This window comes from Larus michahellis, chromosome 7 (assembly GCF_964199755.1).
Source record: "Larus michahellis chromosome 7, bLarMic1.1, whole genome shotgun sequence".
In the NCBI taxonomy this organism is placed as follows: Eukaryota; Metazoa; Chordata; class Aves; order Charadriiformes; family Laridae; genus Larus; species Larus michahellis.
In genome coordinates, this window is record NC_133902.1 from 40674125 (window position 1) to 40696092 (window position 21968).

General features: G+C 39.8%; 1 protein-coding gene across 3 annotated transcripts in view; it reads left to right on the forward strand.

Annotated features, from left to right (window-relative positions):
- Positions 1-10510: 10510 nt before the first annotated feature.
- FIGN (fidgetin, microtubule severing factor) overlaps positions 10511-21968 on the forward strand; it is a 105489-nt gene continuing 94031 nt past the window's right edge. Inside the window, exons 1-2 of one of the 3 annotated variants that reach the window (XR_012588412.1) lie at positions 10511-10848; positions 11612-12421. The gene's annotated coding sequence lies outside the window, so the exon portion shown is untranslated. Of the gene's footprint in view, positions 10849-11611; positions 12422-12640; positions 14799-21968 lie in introns of those variants that run through there. The other 2 variants (XM_074595442.1, XM_074595443.1) reach the window with 2 other exon arrangements.

Consider the following 21968-nt stretch of genomic DNA (forward strand, 5'->3'; position numbering starts at 1 on the left):
TTTATGAATATATGCATCTATAACATCGAATGTGCACTTTCTAATAGTATATATACAAGAGGCGTAGAGATACTTCAGACGACTGCGCACCTGTATATGTGTTCTCATCTTATGTTCACTGAACTCTGCTGTGTATCTTAAAAAACACAGCCTGATTGTATAAAAGCTAATACAATACTGTTTTCTTAATAGAGAGATGTATGTATGAGATACACTCATTATGTGTATATTTAAGCATGCTGACCATTTAAATAGTACAAAAAGTAAGAAAGTGTTCATCAAGACTGGTTTTCAGACTTGATGTTTTCCTAATTTTCTTTGTGTTTATATACAAACCTAGCAAGAATGACTGACAGGACAGAAAGAAGTGTACAAATGCAATTCTTCTATATTTTCATTGTTTCTCCCTTTGAATTATTGATGTTGCCAGTAGTCATTTGTCAAGAAAACAAATCAAGATATATATACTATAGTGTTGCACTTCTGTATGTTTGTAAACTGTTTGCTCTGCATATGCTTATATTTTAAGCAAAAGCAAAAAAAAAAGGAGAATAATATAAAATAAATTATTTTCCTAATCTTTTAATAATAAAGACATGAAGAATAATGAATGTCCAACATAAAAATAGTACAGAAAGAGAGCTTGTAGACATCTTTGAATCAATTATACCCTACAGAATCATCTGCACGCTTGGGAGCTGAGAAACATAAGTAGACATATGCAACACAGCATCTTGTGAGGTGGTACAGTACCTCACAGCCCAGTTTGGTCTCTGATAACAACCAATTTCTGAATTTCTTTCCTCCCTCCTCTCCTCCCTCCCAGTACAGATTCTTTGTTTTGTATGAAAAGTTGTGCTGATCACTGATATTTTATGACCTACATTATTACCCTCTAGGTAGCACAATGATAGTGCCAAACTAATTATTGCATTGTCTAATTTTAAATCCAGGTCTAGCGAGATTAACAACTTGCACATTAATTCTGAGCATCAACAGTGCACCTAACATAATGCAGTTTTAAATGAAAGAAGCCTGCTCTGAAAACTTTTATATACTTTCGTCTGGATCATCTGCTAATGTAAATTACCACAGCTCCATTGACTTCAATGGAATTATGCCAATCTTCCCAACTGGATGGTTTGGCCTTTTTTTTATTCAGGAAATGTTTCTGGTTTGAGCCATGTGAATGTCAAAGGGGAAAACACTGATTCCACTTATAAATGTAAGATCTCATTTATGTAAACCCGGAACATATCTGTTAAACTCAATGGATTAATTCCAGATTTTCATCCCTGTAAATGAGATCAGAATTGGCTTGGAATGTGCTTTTTGGTTCCCCTATCCCCTCCCCCTTCACAAACACTCTCAGTATAGAGAAGGATTTTTCAGTTCTTCCTAATTAAGATTTGAAAAAAAAAAATAGAGAAAGAAGGACATTCACAGTCATGGAAAGTGTGAAAACTACTTTGTAGATAGGTAGAGAACCAGACTTGGCAGTGTGTCCTTACTTGCTGTTTCACCCTGCTAATTTTTGTGAAGAAACTTATGTGTTGGAAAAACATAGAAGCTCTCTGTATCTGAGTGCTGTCAACAGTCAGGCAAAATTAGATCTAAAATGTAGCTTCTGATCCTAAAAACATATTAATTTCATATTATTGAAGAAAGAAATGGGTCCTGGAGAATGGACATGCAATGGAGAATGAACCATGTCCATTTAGCCAGAAAATGAAATAATGAAGTGTGTAGCACAGTGGATATAAAGTTTCATTTTAGATTGAAAAGCTGTGACCGAATTGAAAAGATTCTTAGACTATTTTTCTGTCCTTTCAGTTGCATGGAAAGAAGAAATGTCATCAGCAATGCCCCTCCCCACCTCTTTGGCATAATAACTGGCAGAAAACGTTTAATAAAAACATTTAATTCAGAGTATTAGATCCCTAGAAACAGAACGCCGGATACGCAAGGTTGTGGTACAAATAGCATCCTCTGCGTGGCTGCTGAGGGGCTGTGTTGACTCCTGTGATAATATTGTATGGTACTTTGACTCATGTTTAATTCTGATTAAGTTGTGCAATTGTATCAATTTAAGGTCAAGGTCTTGAATAAATTCTTTTGTGAGAACTATTAGCAGGTCTTTTAAAATTAAAAAGACCCATGTGCCTAATGGTCTTATGAGAATAGAATTACAAACGATGATCTTTAAAATAAATTGTAATTTTATGGATACTTATTAAGAGAATTTATTGTATTGGTAATTTTCTATATCGTAAGTACTGCTGCCAGTTTAGTGACTTGTAACAGAAGAAAAGAATGCAGTAGCTACTTATTACCATATATTTGTCCTTGCCTTTGGTACTGTTGATTTGAAGTGGAAAGAAGGTTTCTACAGGATATTTAAGGTTTGTGATCTCTTACGGTGCAGTAAGGATGACCTGCAAGTTGTCATGCTCTGGCTCTGATCCAGCAAAGCACTTAAGTGTGTGCTTAACTTTGAGCATTCAAGTTCCATTTACTGTAATGTGATTACTCGTGTGCACAAAATTAAGCACACACTTAAGTGCCTTGTTGATTGCAGCCAATGCTGTGCATTTAGCAAATTTGAGCTTTCTAAGGAAGTTAGAAGAAAGTACAAGTTAGCAAGATTTAGTTATTACATTACAGGCAGTAGGGAAGGATGCTCTCATTAATAGCACCAAACCCAACTGTATTAATTTACTTTATTAACAACTTTGCCTCCTAAGTGAGACATTATGTTTCTTGCAGTGGAAGAATGTCATATGTAGAACAGCTGTGTTGCTCAGATTATCTGACTAGAGATGTTTGAAGTCTAAATAGTTTTTCTCTTTTTTTTCTCTTCAAAAATGTAAGGTATACTTGACTGACGTGTTGGTACTTCTGCATGTTGAAAAGGTATTTTATTTTGGATATTTGATTAAGGCTCATAAACACTACATTCCTTAAGATGAATCTCTAGCAAGAATAGTTAAAAATGTTTCACTTGTTTGAAAAGCTTTAGAGAATGAAAAGCTTTAGAAATGACTGCACAGATAGACTGATAAAGTTGCTTCATGACTTAAATACACCTACATCAACACTAAAGACAATGTTTAAAACAGTAAGTCATAAACATTGTCTTAATTTTACTATAAAAAGAATTTTATCCTGTGAAGATCAATAACATTGTGTAGGAGTGTTACTTAGAGGAAGATATTTGTCTAAGAGTAAAGGAACTTTTACTCATCAAAAGAGAAACAGTGGGTAAAGTCTGCTCCTAAAGCAACAGCAAATAAAGGCTTGTGGGTACTTTATCGGACATGCAGATCCTATAGCATGTAACCTATTAGGTAAACTTTCTTCTGTGCGTATATGCGATTTTGAGCAATACCAGTGTTCAGCTAAATTTTTTTCTCCCCTTTGATTCCAAAGTTAATTTCATTTGTAGAGTAGATGTGAGATTTTATTATGTGCATTTGGAGATGAGATACAAAATGTTTCTGAGAAGAGCATATAAAGTGCTTGGAAAAAGCACTTGGGAAAAAATTGCAATTTTGTAAGCATACTGTTGTTTAATTTTCACCATTCCACTTCCCCTCCAAAATAAAGTGTTTTTTTCTTTCCAGGCCTTGACTAAATCAAGTCATTAAGTATTAAGCGCTAAGTAAAATAATTTTTTGTTATTGGTAATCATTAATTGTAGGGTCTTCCAGTGGAATACTTAAAGTCAAGGTTTCATAGTAAGAACCTTCTTCCAGTTGCTTGTAACTTTGTCAAACATAAACCACTGGGCAGCAATTTTCATGCCAAATTTCTGCCTTGGGCTATTTTTTCAAAACTTTCAGCAAATATGGTCAGCTGTTTCTCAGAATGCACTGAGGGAAAATCTGTTTTGCTCATGTTAAGAAATTTTTGAAATATTTTGTTGACTACTGCATGTAGTGGGACTTAGAGCTTGGGAAGGGATATTCCTCTTTCACCAGCCTATGAAGGTCTTCCTCAGTCTGGAGAAATCTGATCCTCTGTAAAATTGTTTGCATATTTCACTTACCAGCTTCTTCAAAGATTCTGTCTGCAGTGGATGTATTCTTTCCTGGGGCTTGCAGATCTGAGCAGGACTTGCTCTCAGATTTCTCTTTTCAATTGCCAGTGGTGCTAAATACAAAGAGAATAAAGGTGTCTGTCAGATGTTCTCGGCCTTCTTCCTGCAAATCACCGGGCAACACAGAATAAGAAGCAGTTTGACCAGAATGCAGAAAAGGGAGACCATCAAGGAAGGGGAAAAAAACCCAAAGGAAAGTGTGTTTGGGCAGAGGAAAAAGGCACAAGTCAAACGTCATAAAATGTGACGATGGTTATTAGGACAAGGACTTATGAGTGGGACTGGTACTAGATAGGGGGGGTGAATGGGAAGGATTGGGATTGAGATAAGGAATCAGGGAGGGAATGAGAAAGATGCTGGCACCAAGGCCAAGATAGTAGTTGTAAGGGAAAAAAGGAGTTAGAGACAGGAAAAAGAGAAATAATGTGTTTGTAATTGTCTGTGCCTTGGTATTCCATTGTCACTGTCAAATGTCTCTGAATCCTACTGGCCTCATGTGGGCACCTCATCCTCCTCTACTCAAATGAGGAGAGGCTATTTTAAATGAGGAGAACAAGTTATTAATGTATTTGTTAAGGAAAACGACAGGGATTCGTGTGGTTCTTAACCAGTTGATGAACAACACAGTAAAAAATAAAAGAAGACAGAGAACAAAAACCCTAAAAACATTCAACTCCTTCCTACAGTTTCCCAAGAGGGACTTTCTGTACTAAAGTTTGCTTAAAAAAAATGGAGAAATTGTATTAAAAATGCATTTGCTACCAAAGTAAAAATATTAAGCACTCAAAATTCAAGAAATGCCAGAAGGCATAGGTCTTGTCAGATGTTTATGTGACAAACATCTATATATTGTTCTGTTATACAGGCACTTGCTAAATGAATATTTTTGTTGGATATTGTGAACAATTTCTCCTCTAGGACTAAAATGGAAAATGGAAGTGACTTCAGAGGCCAATAGTTTTGTGATGCCAAAAGCATCAAGTATTCAGCAAGATTGTAGAGAATGACCAATAAGTGGCTTGGCTAGAAGTTTGCAGACGACACCAAGTTAGGTGGGAGTGTTGATCTGCTTGAGGGTAGAAAGGCGCTACAGAGGGACCTGGACAGGCTGAATCGATGGGCCAAGGCCAATTGTGTGAGGTTTAATGAGTCCAAATGCCGGGTCCTGCATTTCGGTCACAACAACCCCAAGCAACACTACAGGCTTGGGGAAGAGTGGCTGGAAAGCTGCCCAGCAGAAAAGGACCTGGGGGTGCTGGTGGACGGCCAGCTTAACATGAGCCAGCAGAGTGCCCAGGTGGTCAAGAAGGCCAATAGCATTCTGGCTTGTATGAGGAATAGCGTGGCCAGCAGGAGCAGGGAAGTGACCGTGCCTCTGTACTCGGCACTGGTGAGGCCTCACCTCAAGTCCTGTGTTCAGTTCTGGGCCCCTCTGTACAACAGGGACATTGAAGTGCTGGAGTGTGTCCAGAGGAGAGCTACCAGGCTGGTGAGGGGTCTGGAGACCAAGTCATATGAGGAGAGGCTGAGGGAGCTGGGCATGTTTAGCTTGGAGAAGAGGAGGCTGAGGGGAGACCTCATTGCTCTCTACAACTACCTGAAAGGATGTTGTAGAGAGGTGGGTGTTGGCCTCTTGTCCCAAGTGAATAATGACAGGACCAGAGGAAATGGTCTGAAGTTGCGGCAGGGGAGGTTTAGATTAAATATTAGGAAGAATTACTTTACTGAAAGAGTGGTCAGGCACTGGAACAGCCTGCCCAGGGAGGTGGTTGAGTCACCATCCCTAGAGGTATTTAAGAAACGTCTAGATGTGGCACTTCAGGGCATGCTCTAGTGGCAGAGATTGCAGGGGTTTTGTGTGTGTATGGTTGGACTCAATGATCTCAAAGGTCCTTTCCAACCATGAAGATTCTATGATTCTATGATTCTAGAAATCTCACTGAAATCAAGGCAACCCCATCCCCGTTCCACAGAAGTGGAAACAGACAAACAAGAGAACAAAAATATTGGAAATTCTATCTCTTCAAAACCACAGAATCTAAAGTGGTTACAAGTTGTAAAAGTTATCAGTTTTTACATCAGCACAGCAAAGATGCAAAAAGTGCCTCTATGGACATATATAAAGTTTTTCTTTCTGACACAGTCAGGATTACATTAAATATGGCCTATGGTCAAGTGACATTTTGTGAAATGAGGTACTGCCCAGTACCTAAGGCAGCACGCTGTGTGCTAAAGGAGTACAGGAAGACATTATGTGTTCCTGGCTTAGTCACTGACCTAGGGCTTGGAGATGTTTGAAGCTTCAGTCAAACTGTACAGAACAGCAGTAGGGCTAGAAGGGAGGATTTCATTCCCGGCAATCTCCTGGGAAGAACCTGGAAGCAACATGTAACATTAGTATTTGGAACGGATTCCCCCTCTGTGTTTGACCATTGTCACATTGTTTGCTCTTGAGCTTATTTAGGGCATTAATTCAACTAAATATTAGTTGCCTGTATGCAAGAAAGAGACAATTACTTCTGATCTATATTTATCAATACTTTAAGGCCCACACAGGTGTCATTGCCTCTTGGAGTCTCAGGTCTAGCAAGCTGAGGTATCCATTGCACTCATGCTGACACATACAAAGGTCCTAAAAGGCAGTAAGTGCACCCTTAGCTAAAGAAACTGAGGTTTCTGTGAATGACCGCTCAGGTCAGAGAGAGAAGAGGTAGCATTTTCCACCTGATAGGGATGGTCCATGAAGGTCTGTCCTGCCACACAGATTCTGGAAATGTCCCGGCATGTGGAATCTGGAGCCACCTCAGCTGCTTGGTGGGGATCCAGGTGGTATAGAAGTCTGATTTGGGTTGCCTGAGCTCTTAAAACAGGTTGTCCTCCGAACAAAGGAAGAAAATAGTCGGTGTATTCACAAATGACCAGAACTCTGAAAAAGAGCACTTGCAGGCCATTTATTGCAGCACATCCTACTAGGGAATTACAGCTGCGGTTGTACCACGTGAGGTCTGAGAGTGGGAGGCTGGAGGGATTCCCCAGCACAGAAGGAGGAAGGCAGGCAGGAGCCCTGCCCTGGAGGTCTGCACTGCCGGCACACAAGGGGAGCACAGATGCTGCCAGACTGTCAGCATTAAAAGAACTCTGGCATTGTCTGCCACTTTGAAAACTTACTCTCATTTACAAATGAAATCCATGTAATTAATGTAAAGCCACTAAAGATTATTTCACAAAACATCTTTTTTTATTATTATTATTATAGCTCTTAAAAACCTTTACTAGATATACTACATAGTAACTACAAAGTCTGCATGCATCACACCAGCATCCCTGGGAGAACTGATGCAGGAGGGTAGTTAGATGTTCTTGTTCTTTGTTTTCTGGTGGTTTTGTTTCTTTTCTTTTGTTTTGTTTTCACAATTCAAATGGTTTAAATGTTATTAATCTAGATTTGCTGGAAAGGTCTGTGAACCTTTCAAGGAGCCTGGTCTTAGTTTGGAGTTTGTAACAAAACCCGAAACCAGGCAAGTTTCATGTGGTTTTGAATTTCATTGTGAACGTTTCACCTAGATGTTGAAATAGGCTCAAAGTAACATTCCCAGTTGGAAAGTCTGTGAGAATTTCCCATACAAAAGGATCAGGACTGTTTGGTGGCATTTTAAACAAAGAGTGGAATTCATCCATGTACAGATGAGCTGAACAAGGCCTTCACTTCAGCCTAATTCAGACCTCAAAATGAGGACTTAATACGGTACGTAAGCCTTATGCTGACCTTCTGCACAGAGATGAATGTCGACCCATACAAGCATATACTGCACGGCTATTGTTTCACTCAGGCTATTTTAATGTGGCATGAGAAGCCCGAAGGGAAGAAAAATATAGGTATATAGAATGAAAATACTGAGGTTAATGCAATGCTAAGATTGATAAATATATTCTTCACTGGTCGGAAAATTTCAAACGCTGGTGCACATCTAATAATGCCTTATGATAGTTGCCACTGTTTCCCTACAACTGCAAGTCATGGAGCTCTGTAATTGTGCAAGAAACTCATCTTTCACTTGAGAGAAAAAGTGCACAGTGCCATGGTTTTGGAAAAAAAAATGGGAAAAGGAATCCAGATGTATAAAATAACAAAGACAAAAAGAATCGTTTTTATGTTTAACGATATGATTTTCAGACCAAGCTCATGACCTTGGGATAATGTCTTCTTATTTTCAGTGCTTGGTGGTGGCAGCACTAGCAGAGGCAACGTGCTGTGTTACAGATTTCAGCATCAGGTGTAATACATACGGTTTGGTCAAACTAGTGAACACCAGAGGCTACTGATGCGTTACCTGCATTTGGAACAGTTGTCTACTTGTGTTAATGCCAAAGCTGCCACTTAATACCCACGAGCTCTTATAGAAGGGTGGATGGGTGGCTATCTGCGCAGGCAACGGGCTGATCCAGGCCATGGGCCCGTTGCTCATAGCCACCCGATGCTGAGGGCAGGGAAAAGGTGTCAGAAGAGTGTGCTGCAGACTGGGCCACAGTGGGTGTTGTGGTGGGGTTTCTCATCCGCTGGCCACTCTGGGCAGTTGCCTAAAAGCTATTTCTATGTTTCTGTTGCTATAGCTATGTTGCAAGTTCTAAAAATAGCTCTCTATATCCCAATAATCAGTTAAACTGTGTTTTCACGCGTATGTTTTATTTTAGTTTGGACATAATGGGAAACAAAAGCAGTTTTACTAGTATAAGCTGTACCTATCTCTAGAACCAGCTCCTTGCTTCAGGACGCCTTGTAATTTCACTAGCAGTGCCAGCGTGATCCCTAGCTGTCCAAGTGAGCTAGGAACACCTTCCATTTCCTTAACAAGCAGAAGTTTGTCTAGCTGTTTTGCTCTGTCCTTCTATTTCCAATCTCTAGGTGCAGTTTTGTCACTTGGGGGGCTCAGGTCTCCCAAAATAGTCTTCAGCTGGTAAAAATCGTTTTGGGTTGACTGAATCACTTCATGGACCACACAAATCAGACAGGGCTTCTGGTCCTTTCTTTTCCTCTTCCATTACCTGATAGCGTAAGGACTGACTGAGAGCTCACAGCAGCTTCTGCTGGCAACTACTTCTGAGTTTTATTTAGGCCTACTACAGTACTGAGAAGGAAAACAGCCAGGGAACCAGCCCGTTCCCACTCCTCCAGATGCTAATCCCCTGGGTCTGGTCTCCTCTGCCTCTTCCAGTGCCCACTGCGTTTTCCTTTTTAGCTAAGAAAATTTAATCCATTTCTTCCACATCCAGGATGGACAAACAACCCTCCCAAGCCATCCTTAGCTCCTCAGCAGGACCAGGAAGAGAGGAAGTGAAACCACTCCAGGAGGACCCTAAGCCAGAGCCAAGGAACAGCATCCGGACAGAGTGGCTTCTTCCCCGTTAGAAGAGAAGGTAAAAATGCTCTCATAGTCCCACCAGGTGTAAAACCAGGGATGCAGGTCTGTCTCGTGGGAAGCCCTAGCTCCCCTTCCCGCAGCGGCGGTACAGGAAAGCGGGTGGGCAGGGAGGGCCTGGAGGGAGCGGGGTGTGTGAGAGCACCGGGCACAGCGGGTCGGCCACGCCGGAGAAAGGCTCGTTTGCGAGAGACAGCATAACCGGTGTGGGAGAGGGAGGGCCCAATTTGTGCTGTGTGGCCACTTCATGCCTTCCCTGTCAGCATAAAGAGGCTGTAAAGCCCGTCTAACAGCCCCCCGGGGAATCCCTCTTATGCAAGGGGAGTCCCCGGCAGCTGTGGGCCGGGGTAGCTGGCTCCCTGCCATCCCCCGCCGAGCCGGGGCCGGGGAAGTGCGGGCAGAGGGAGGTGTGGCTGCCGGGGCCCCTCAGCCATTGCCGGCTACCGGGAATGCCTCACCGCGGTTGTTAACAGCCGGGCTCCGGCGGGCAGCTGCCGGGGCTCCCCCGCAGCAGCGCGGGGGGGTGACGGGGCACGTCTGCCCGGCGCTGGCCGCCGCCCGGGCCGGGACGAGCCCGCCGACGCGCGGGGCACTTCCACCCCGGCCATTTTCCTCAGGCGGGAGGCGGCGGCGGCCAGTGAGCCCCGACACCGGCCGCCCGGCGACGCGGCGCAGGAGCCGGCCGGCGAGGGCAGCCGCGCAGGCCGAGCCGGGACGCCCCCCGCGGCCCCAGGCGGGGTTGGCGCGGGGCGGCCGCGGCAGAGCGAGGGCGGCCGCGGCCGGGGGAACCTCCGCCGCCGGGTCCCTGGCCCGCTGCCGCCGGCCGCCGCTAGGCCCCGGCCCTACCCCTCCGCACACCCCGCACCGCGGAGCGCCGCCGCGCCCGGGGGGAGCCCCGCCGCCGCCGCCGCGGAGGGAGCCTGCCGCCCCCGTCCCGCCGCCCCGGGGAGCAAGAGCGGGACCGCGGCGCGGGCGCTCCGCCGTCCCCCGCGGGAAGCGGCGGCCCCGGCGCGCAGGGCCGCGGAGCGCCCCCGCCCCCCGCGCCGCTCCCCCTTTGAAAACTGATCTTTGGCTCTTCGCGTGAAAGTGATTTGAATTTGGCTCGGCGGCGCTCTGCGCAGGCGTCCAGCTGCTGGCATGCTGGCTCCTTGCAAAGCAGCTGTTTTGGGTTTGAAATTCCAACATGGCAGAGGCTGCAGTCAGTCTTCCCTTCAAAAACTTGGAATGATTTCAAATCATAGGCACCTTCACTTAACCCGAGCCCCCATTCATCAGCAAACACATTGGATCGATGCGACTCTAACCTATCGGGTTCTTGTACCAAATCTCCAGGTAAGAAGATCTTTTTTTTTTTTTTCCTAGTCTTCCTACCATCGTTTTAAATTTTATTTAATCTTGAAGCTCTCCGACACAGCCGCCTATTTTTTTTAATCGCCCGCTCGCGCCCTAAATATTTTCCCTAATTCGCAGTCGATTTCTGATACTAAACACTCCGGTCTGCTTTCCTAATCGTAGTCTGGAAAGTACAGATATACAATCGCAGTGCATGGTTTTTCCTCCTTCATCATTGCCAACAATAGTAGGCAGATTAAGAGTTCGCGATTGCAAGCTCCCTCCCCACCTCCTCCTCCACCTAATTGGATTAATTTTTAAGTTGCATGGAAAATAATAAACTGCAGGTAACGCGGGGCTGGACTTTGAGGCAACTAACTTCTGAGCAAATAAGTGCAAATGAGAATCTCTCAAAACAAAAGTTAGGTTTAAATTGCTGTGTCTTGGCTGGGGGGGGGGCACGAATATGTCAGAGGAGCTGTTGCAGTAAAATGTAAGCACATCATCTTGGAGGGGGTACAGCGTGGTGGGCGTATTGTTGGCTCGGAAGGGAGAGAAAGATGTATAATTTAATGGTATATACAATCCACTGATCCTATTACTATCCTCCCTGGAGCTCTTGTTAGTTTCAATGGGAGTGAGTGAAATTGACATGGACTTGCATTCCTGGTCATGTGCTTTTTTTTCCCCTTTCTTTCTTCTCTTGTGATCTGAGATCCCCTTTTTGTTGATGTTGCTTTCCCACTTAATTATATGCATGTAGGTTAAATGAATACCTGACGAAAGGGCCCACGTTTCAAGGCAGTGACATTTGATAGCTGAGAGGAAAAGTGGCTTTAATGAAAAGCAACCTTTGGAATTCCTGCTTGTGAAAAATCCAATTCAGCTTTTTGTGCTGCCAGCAAGAAATGATCAGTAGCACCAGTGTTTATGGTATGTCCGTTTTGGGATCTACTTCCTTTGCATCTAAATAGCAAAGACAAATTTAAATAGCATGATAACGCACTGAGGACTCTGCATGCAAATATTTTGTAATAAATACCTAATGTTTAATAGTATATTTTCGCTTGTGTATATATAAGCATTTTTTTCTCTTGCTATCATTTGTTTATCGTTTCTGCTTTGATTATAGCATTAGTTTTGTCCATTGTATTGATCTCAGTTGTAAAACCTAAAGTTGCATGTTACTAGCAGTGCGCTATATACACCACTGAACTCCAATGGTATGTAAATTAGTAAAACTCAGTGACTGGAGAAGGGGAAAATGCGTATCAATAAATATATACACCTATATGTCTATGTACTCGTACATATATGCCTAAACTGTATTTTTTCCTTTTGCAAACTAATAATTTTTGAGTATTTATTTGAACTCCAGCTGCTTTTCCCTCTCTTACTTTCAATGTAATCATCTGCTAGAGGTTTTAACTGATGTGGCATGGGGGAATGTTTTGCATGTAAACAAACAAAATTACTGTTGTAGCCAAATGTTTAATACTGTTTAATAAGTGGTATTTTATGCTCAGCTTAAAAGTGTCTGTTTCCCACTGCTCTGCTCTCAATGTGTAACAGAATGAAATAATCAGGTGCTGAAACTGGCTTCATTTTAACGGTCACTCTCCAGCCCCCCACGCCGCCCCCTCCTCCAAAAAAGTCAGATAAAATGGAGCATGGGGAATTTCAATAGATCTCCTTGTGGTGCAGTAGATACACCTCTAGGTATGCAATTAAGGCTAAGGAACTAACAACAGAAGCGACTAATAGTCTGTTTTGTGCAACCAAAAAGGGGGTACGTTCACTTTTAATTGCGTGTGGTAGCAACAAATAAGGATGGAGAGAGACCCTAGGAGAGGGAGCGAGTGTGTGTGTGTGCGTGCGTGTGTGTGTTTGGGATAAGGGGGAGGTCTGGCGTGTGTGGCTGATGATCTCTCGTAATAACATATCTGAATGCAAGAAAGAAATTGAGAGAGCAGTTGCACAATGTACGCTCCTATTTTGGTGCTGTAGGTGACTATATTGCTAAACATATCCTGGGTGCTATATGATGGGAAGAATCTGATTGCATTTTGCATTTAGAACTTGTTGACTTTGAAGCGATCAATAAGGCAACTGTTTATTTTAGATGCACATAATTTGCCCTGAGAAATGTTTTAAGGAGGAGAGCGAGCGAGCGAGAGCGGAACGTGTTTTTTTTTTCTTTTTTTTTTTTTTTTTTTTTTTTTTTCCTAGAGCTGTTGGAGCGAATGTGATTGCCAGATGGGAGATTTCCCTCTGTGATGTTAAAGCTGTAATATATATTCAGAGCAGATTGGACTGCTGCTTGTGATGAGGAGGATATTACATTTATAAATTTTAAATCGGGAATCGGACAGTATGCTGAGAGCTGAAATTGGATGGTGTGGACGTTTTGGACTGTTAAATGCGATTCTCAGATAATAATAATAATTATAGTAGCAGTAATATGTATATATATGTATAATAAACACAATACCATTAGGCAGCCTTATATATTCTGTGGCAGTTAAGTGTATATATATTTCCAAATATGATTTCTCCTCTCTTTTCCCCCTTCCCTAAAATGTTAAGGATTAGAAGTGAATGAGAGGGGGATTTAAAAGCTCACCCTTAGGAGAAATCAAACGTAACCAGGTTCCTGTTTGAGGAAAAGTTTCGCCACAATTCTTGTTGCGGATGCACCTCTTTCTGACTTTTTGTTTTGCCCATGTATGAGGCCTGACAGTGCCACAATCCTGAAAGGCTGGAAAGTGGGAACTAGTCACACTCGAGCAGCTCTGCTGTTGCAAATTAAAAGTGTGTTGTGGTCAGGAAATGAAAGCTACAATGTCTCTTTTGAACAAGTCGTTTATCAAGAGAAACATCTATCAAGCAGTGACTTGTCACATTGATCCTCTAAAAGTTAGGTCCGAAGTGGAAGCTGCTTTGATGTTTTTGATGCCAAATTTATAAAATTGAAAAGCTGGAGAGAGTAGGATGGATTTGCACTTAAAAATGACTCTGCTCTGGGCGTGACAAAATCATCAAGTATCTGTGATACAGAGCTGGTAAACCAAGGAGGCATTGGATCTTCTGCATAATTTTTATTTTCACATTGAAACTTTAGCTTTGCCACACAGGCATCTCTCTTCATACTTTTAAAGATCCTCTCTGTATGCCCGTGCATTATTTCATCGGGGATATTTTCTTGTTTAGGAATACATCTGTTGCTTCCAAATTAAACCTTTTTTTCCGTTGTTTTTGTGATGGTACTTATAGAGTTCAGCTTGAGAAGGCAATTTCGGTTTTTGTTTTTTTTTTCCTCTCATCTCATTCTTGTTTCTTCTTCTGTATTTGTAATCTCAGTTTCCACCTGTCCTCCCTGTGAAACAAAGTTTCTTTTACTGCCAAAGTAATGTTTATTGCAAGTAAGGTACATTTGAAGATATCTGTTTGCACAGCTTAAAACGTGTTAAGAGTCCTGCTAAGTGTGTCTTCCTCATCTCATACTTTTTTGTTTCCATTTTTGACATATGAACCACACTTTCATTCTCAACAGAAGCAGTGTATTTCGAATTGAATATAAAGTTGAGGTTTCAAGTAAAAAAAAAAAGTCCAAAACAAAGTCTAAACTCATCTTTTGTCTCTACTTATTTTCAACCATTTTAATTGTTTAGCAACTTTTTAGAAAAGTTTTTCATTTTGCATGAAGTTTGTGTTTGGATTATCAAGGAATCCCTTCAACAAAAGAGGGTTTTGGTGTGCGTTTGTGCTTGGGGTTTTGTTTTCTGTTATTTTCTTTTCTTTTTGGCTAAGGTATGAGTGAAATCTTCCTTAAAGCAAGATGCTTTGACGACTTTTCTTCAGTGTCATAAATGAGACTAATACTGCTTATGGATACTTGATAGACACCCATTTGCAAATAGGCAGCTAACAGCAGCGTGGTGGGAGTTTTGGTGAGTGTTATACTTGCTAATTAATCATGTTTGAAATGAAGGAATCATAGCATGGTAATAAAGGCTCATTGTTGTTTGATGTTTGTAACAGGATGTGACTCCTACATGAATCTGGTGGGTTTGGGGTTTTTGTCATTATTTCCCTCCCTTCATAGTAAAATATGTTCAGTACTCGATCAAATTAGTTTTATTTATTGCAACATCTGTGAAAGCACAGGGACATTTGCTGCTTCTTTATTACAAATGTGAAGATTGTATTGTTATTGATATCTTTATCATACAGTTCATGGGGGGGAAAATGACAGTCTTATGTCGTTAGCTGTTCCTTAAGAATTATTTTGTTCAAGCAGAGCCAAAAATTCTTCTTTTTTTTTCCTTGATATAAAAAGCCTGCTACTGTTTTTCTTATAAATGATAAAATGGCACTTCATGAACTTTTGTGCCCTACTTGCTTACGCATATGCAGTAAGGGATAGCAACTAAAAATATATTCCAGAATAGTTTGTACACTAGCCCTTTAAAAATTAAATCGTAAAACACTCAGATGGCATTTTTGTTTCCTTGTTTTGGTTTTTAATATGGCTCTTGTCAGATGTGTCATCTTTAAGCTTCATTGTTCACCTTTCAATTAATAACTACTATATACAACAGAGAGAGATGTGATAATCTTTTTCAAACTGCAAAGCTTTAGTTTCAAAATGTAATTAATTAATTAAGGCTATTTTATGCTGCATGAACAAGGTTTGAAATCTGATTTTGTTTAGATGTTCTCCTCCTTTTTTAAAATATAATTCCTAGAGGAAAATTATTCTGTACGGTTCCTGTCAATATGTTTGTTCAATGCATGCATACAAGAAGCATTGAATATAATGACTGATCTTCCTGTAGTCTTAATCATCAATTAATAGGCTTATCTGCTTGTTAGGCGTGGGTTTAATGGTACAGAATCAGCATGAGATCTGTGTATATGAAACACTCGTAAGTTGTTTATAACAGACCGAGTTTTGATCTAGCGTTCCCAGATCTAATAATAGAAATATTTGGCTCCTTGCCCTCAATCAATATATCCCTTAAGAGAACAAACTTCACATAATACTTTCATAAAGTGCCAGATGTATTGATACCGAGTTGATAAATTTAATTACTGGGGTTTTACATTGATTCATTGATCTTATGATTGGAGGAAATTGTTCTGCAGACATTTCTGAAGTATTGAGGAATATTGTATGTCAATAAAGCTTGATTAATTGATCAATCAGCACTTTTTTTTCTCCGCCTCAGTCATTGATAAGAAAAGACGTAAAAATAACTATAAAAAGAATTTGGGATAAACTAGTTAGAAATTCTCATGTGTTATTAAGAGAGCAGATGCGAAGCAAAGCACTATGCATGTGGAAAAACATCAACTTTGAAGTGGAATTGTGCATAGTGGTCCCAATCCTTAGCTGGTGTAAAATAGTTTAGCTTTAAAGAGCTACAGTAATTTACAGCTCCCAGAATCTGGCCCACGTTTGGTTGGGGTTTTTTTAGCGGCTTTTTTTTTCAGTACCGTTCTTTGGCTTATTGGAAGCTGTTTTAAATCAGATATTATGGCTACCAAAATATATGGAATTTTAGATAAGCATCTGATCCAAAATGAACAGTATAGCTATAAAAGTAATTTGAAGAGCTGTAAATTCAGGATTGCGTATCCCTGATATTGTTGCAGAGTATTAAACTCTTGCTGCTAGAGATGCTATCCTCTAAGTGAAAACTTATCTTCCTTATGGGAAAGATCACTTCAGGGAACTCTAGGCTGGGAAAAGGCCTGAAGTTTTTTTGGTTGCTAAAATAATAATAAAAAATTTCCAATACGAAGAATTAGTTATAGGGATATTTTCCAGGTGAAAAACCTTACTGGAGTACTTTGTTCCATTTCTGTGAGGCATGCGACCTTTTCACCCTATGTCAATGATATTTTTATAGAGTGTGTGAGAAATAGGAGCATAAAGAAAATTCCTTAAGATCATTCAATTTTTCTTTTTTTCTTGAAAAAAGAAAGAAGAAAAAAGAAAAATCTTTGAATCTCAAAACAACATATACATCTTCCTTAGTGAAAATGTATTCCTTTAAAGGATGATAGCTAATACAGAAGAACAGAGAAAATCCACTTGCAATATGTTACCATAGGTTTGACAAATACAATCTTATCCTTCAAGGAGCAGAGAGTCCCAGACTGTAATGGAGGTCAAAGGAAATCTAAGGCTTTCAGTCCTTTAATAATTGTACCTGCCACCCCCCTGATCAGCATGTTAAAGAGAATGCGTGTATATGTATTATGTTTCTTAGAAGATAATTTGTATTTGCAGCAACCTACTAAATACAAGTGGACTTCACTACTATTGCTTCTAAATACCTGTTGATGTTGGTCTCACTGTGTGACAAGTGAGGGTAAAATGGAAAAAGAAATAGTTGGTATCAATCTTGGTTACCAAAGTCTTGAGAAACTGTGGGAGAGATTGGGCTTCGACAGGTCAGTTTGAGAATGGGAAGAATACTAGAAAGTGTAATCTGCACAAAGCACTACTGATTACGAGCATACGGAGACGACTGCAGTGATGAAAATGCGGAGTCTGTGCTTCCTTTTTGCTGAGTTATATTGCTACGAGCTATCGGCACACACAGTATGGTAATAACAATATTGTATGTCTGTTCCTATAGTGCTAGTAGCAGTACCTGTCAAACATATCATAATACTGAACTATCTGTTTAATCATATAAGCAACACTCCTTACTACAATGGCTATTGTATTTGTACAATAGAAAGAACAGCCATGTGTTATTAGAGTTAAATAATGGAATAAAACTTTGTTCTTTAAACTGTTTTTTTGTTTGTTTTTTTTTTTTTTGCATATGGAAAAAAGTTTCACCTGTTTCAGCTATAATTAAAAATAATGCAACTACAGATGACTGCCATGTCACTGGCTGATTTTTTTTTTTTTTAATTTTTTTATAGTCGTCTATTAAGTGTGTGGTCTGATGTGCCATGAAACACTGAAATAGCAAGTACCAGTCATATTATTTAACTGTTACCGAGAAATTATTTTTCTTGGTTCTTTTAAATTATAGTGCATCTACTGCTAGTATATTGTTAGTTAAATTTAAAATATCCTGAAAGCGATGTGGAGAAAAATGCTGAGATTTTGATACAATAGCAAACTTCGGTGATGCAAGCCCATTTTTGCTCCAGGTCCCTTGAAAACACATATTGCTTGGACTTTTTGTTATCCGTTTTTAACCCTTTTGTATTCTACTTTTAATGCATCTTGTACTCTTTGTTAAAGCATATGGTTTGTTTTCTGTATATGAATTGCTCAGTGTATGAAGATGTATGCCACAATTTATTTTGCGTGATATTTTTGAATGTGTGCATGTGTCAAGCTGGTTATAGATTGGTGATGATAAATTGGTTTCAGTAATCTGTATCTTATTTGCGTTAATACTCTGGCAGTAGGAGCATACTGTGGTCGAACTTCATGATCTAAGATAGCTGTCTCACATCTAATTAAGCAGGGTCTGAATGAATGATTTTCCGGTATGGGTCATAATTAAACTTTTTGTTTCTCGTCTTCAGTGTGATAAAACGCTTAAGGGACACAAGAATGCATGTTTGCATAACTCCTGCTAATCTGAATGGAATTTGAAAATTGATATTGAGAGGAGATGGGAGAAGGGGCTGGACCTGGTGGGTTACGGGGCTTTGTGGCAGGAATGTATCTTCATGCTCTCGTTCAGGGTTTTTTTTTTCCTTGATTTAGAACAACTGCTGTTTGCCTTTTAATATGTTGGAAATAACATCCCTATTTTCCTCTGAGAGGTTTTTTCCCCTTCAGTCTCCTCCATTCTAGCATACAAACAAGTCATTAATAAAAAAGCATTTATACAGTAAGCTTGAATTATCACTTAATAAAACTATGAGAACTGTACTGCTGCAAAGATATTCCTAGGCAGTACAACAGATGTTACTGTGTGTATGTTTCTTCTGAAGACATGGTGAGGGAAAGAGGTAACAATTACTTTATATTACTGAGTGACAGCAGAGGGTGGATGGGAATGATAAAGTTATATGCAGAAATTATTAATCCCTGACAATAGTATCAATATTGACATTTAAAATATTATGAACTGATAGCCCTGTTATACAAACTTCTGTGATATCTGTGCTTTTAGATGAAAGGTAGCTATTTATATACCTTACAGCTCAGTGTGATCATGTTGAAAGTATGAACTTACTCATCACAGATTCTGAGAAAGTGCAGGTTAACGTCCTCTGTCTTCTTTAGACCTATCTGATTACTTCAGCCTCCTGTGTTGACACAGAGAAAGAAACAGCTAGATTCTATGCTGGAAGAATAAGGTTTGCAAGCACTGACTGATATAAGGTATCCCATTGTGATAACCTAAACCAAATTTTAAAAAATCAAGCATCCTTTTCAAGTAAAACTTGAGAAACATAGAAAGGAACAGCAAAGATGTATCTGAACACGCTTGAAGGCACACCATTTACTTTCAAAAGAGATCTTTCCCATCACTCGTGGATATCTCCACCATGAAGAGCGATATCAAAAGACCTCAGAAAAGTAACTACTCTTTTATGTCTTTGGGAACTCAGGTGCTTACAAGATTGTTTCTGAGAAGGAAAAGAATTGATCCTATTTTCAGTCTCTTGTTGTTGGCATTTGTGGACCACATCACTACATACAGTATTGGAGAAATATACTCTTGATATACGAATACAATTCTGTTTCCTCTTGCAACTTGAAAGAATAGTGCGATGTTGCTGTACGCAAACTCAGTTTGGACACTATGTTTTTAAGAATCCTTTCTTACACTCTATACGATTGTTTTATTTAAAATACATATGGAGTTTGCTGAAGATCTTTAAACTTAATTGATAGGTCATCTGCATGACTAAAATAGAGAAATTAAATTTTAAAACAGTGTGTACTGGTTTGTATGAAAGTATTATAGGCTTAAAGTGCCCTGTGATAATTTGTGAACTGGATATCCCCATACATCAGTCAGAAAATTGCTGTGTTTAAACTAGCAAGATTCAGTTATTTTTAATGTGGAAAGTGACTGTAAATTTGCTAACTCTTCAACTGAACATACACTTAATTTACAAAATTAAGCAGTTTTGTGTTTACTAGTGTTAGATCTGCAGCTTTACATTAACTATATATCTGTACTGGTGCTGTATTGAACATACCATAAATAGGCAGGTACTCTATTTTAATGATAGTAATTTTTCATGTCCTATAGAATTTCTGATAATTCTTTATTTCTCACTCTTTGCCTTCAACAAAAGCTGAAAGAAATATATTTTGAAAGCTGTCCATGCAGCAGTTAACCTTTTTTAATCTTTCATTTTCATTTTGTTCTTTGGCTTCCCTTCACTTCATTTCATACTCCTGCCCTGTGTAGGCATTCTTTATGCTACAACACTGGTGTACTTTTTTGCTGTCAGTTTAAAAAAAAATTAGCAGTAACATTAATGTAGCTGATACCATGGTAGGTCTATCAAGAAATTTGATCTATTATTCAGATTAATATTAGTTTTGGTAGAGAGCTGAAGCTGAAAGTCAGTAAATCCTATGTAAAGAGGGGTATGAAGCACTTCTCATTATTTGGCCCCTAGCATTTGTCAATGGGACAGTCATATCCTTAACATGCACACCTTAACATGCAGAGAATGTCTTTGTTGAGACACATACTTAGGTAAGTTTGAGAAGCCTTTGTTTGAAGCTTTTTCTTTTTTTTTTTTTTTTTTTTTAAGTTGGATGTAGGTAAAATATATCTCATCATGTGCTTATAGAGACTGTGAATAACCAGCTCCTTAATGAATGACATTTTTAAAGTTTTCACTGGTTAGAAATGTTGAAAGAGTTATAATGTGGCATTTCTTCCATCACCAAGCAGATTATCCATATGGTACAGAATAACAGACAAACTGACACTAGTATTCATTTGGAGTAAGAATTTTCACCACTCATTGAGGAAAGATGTTTTGTTATTGAATAATTAGCAAACACACTTCTTCTCTCCCTCCCCCCCCCCCCCCCAAAAAAAAAAAAGATGTCACCTGTTTAGACATAGTAGAAGTCGTTGCTTTCATTCATGACAAGCAAGTCGGTTTTAGCTAAAGTTACTGTTCCTTTCTGTTTTGGAGCTGCTACAACGGCTGCAGTTTGAGCTTGAAGGCTCTGAGTGGCTGAGATAGCATCACGAATTGTATTGCATCTCAGCAAGTGCAATTCAGGTTTCCACTTCTGGGTGCTCGGTTATTGGAGGTGCTCAGTCCCTGCAATTTGTATTGACTTTGGATTTGCAGGTGTGCAACAAATCTTACAAGCCAGGTGATGGGTGTTATAAGAATTCCCACAGAAAATGGTAGGCATTAGCTTTATTTGTACTTCTTAAATGCTACAATCTCCCTCTTGAGGTATTAATGCTGTATGAGAGAGTAAATAGGGCTTTTGATTTTTCCCGGTGGTTGTAAGAACACATTTTAAATTCTTCAGGTCAAAAATATGTGTGTTACATAAAGGTATAATGAATGATTCATTTGTGATTTTGGATGGAGGAAACTTTAACACCAGTTTGTTTCTGTGTAAATGTTCCAAGGAGCAAAATGCAAAGTAGATGATGCTGTTCTAATTGCAAAACCTCCCTTAGTTACCTTCTCCCTCCTCCTGATCCTCTTCTCCCTTCCCCCTCCCCCCCATGGCTTTTTTAAACAATTATGGGCATTGTGCTCCTTAATGGTGCATAGTTACTGTAAAGATAGATGTCCTCAAATAATGAGTTTCTAATAATAATCAGAGGGAGTTAGATTAAACTGGTTTTGTATAGAAATCTTACAGTGTGAAAAAGTACACCTAAAATCCTGAGATATATTTACAGGAGCTAAGCCTATTTACAGAGGACTAACCCAATTTTGTATCTGTGCATGTGTGTGGGGAGGGGAGAGTAGAGGCGTATGTTTTTATGTGCCTATGTTTTTGTCCACCCGCTTTAAAGACCTCAAAAGATTATTTTTTTTTAGTACAGATTTCTATTTTGCTTTCTGATGACAGAATATGTTTTAAAATCACAACATACTAATTAGCTTCTGTGTTTACACTGGAAAGC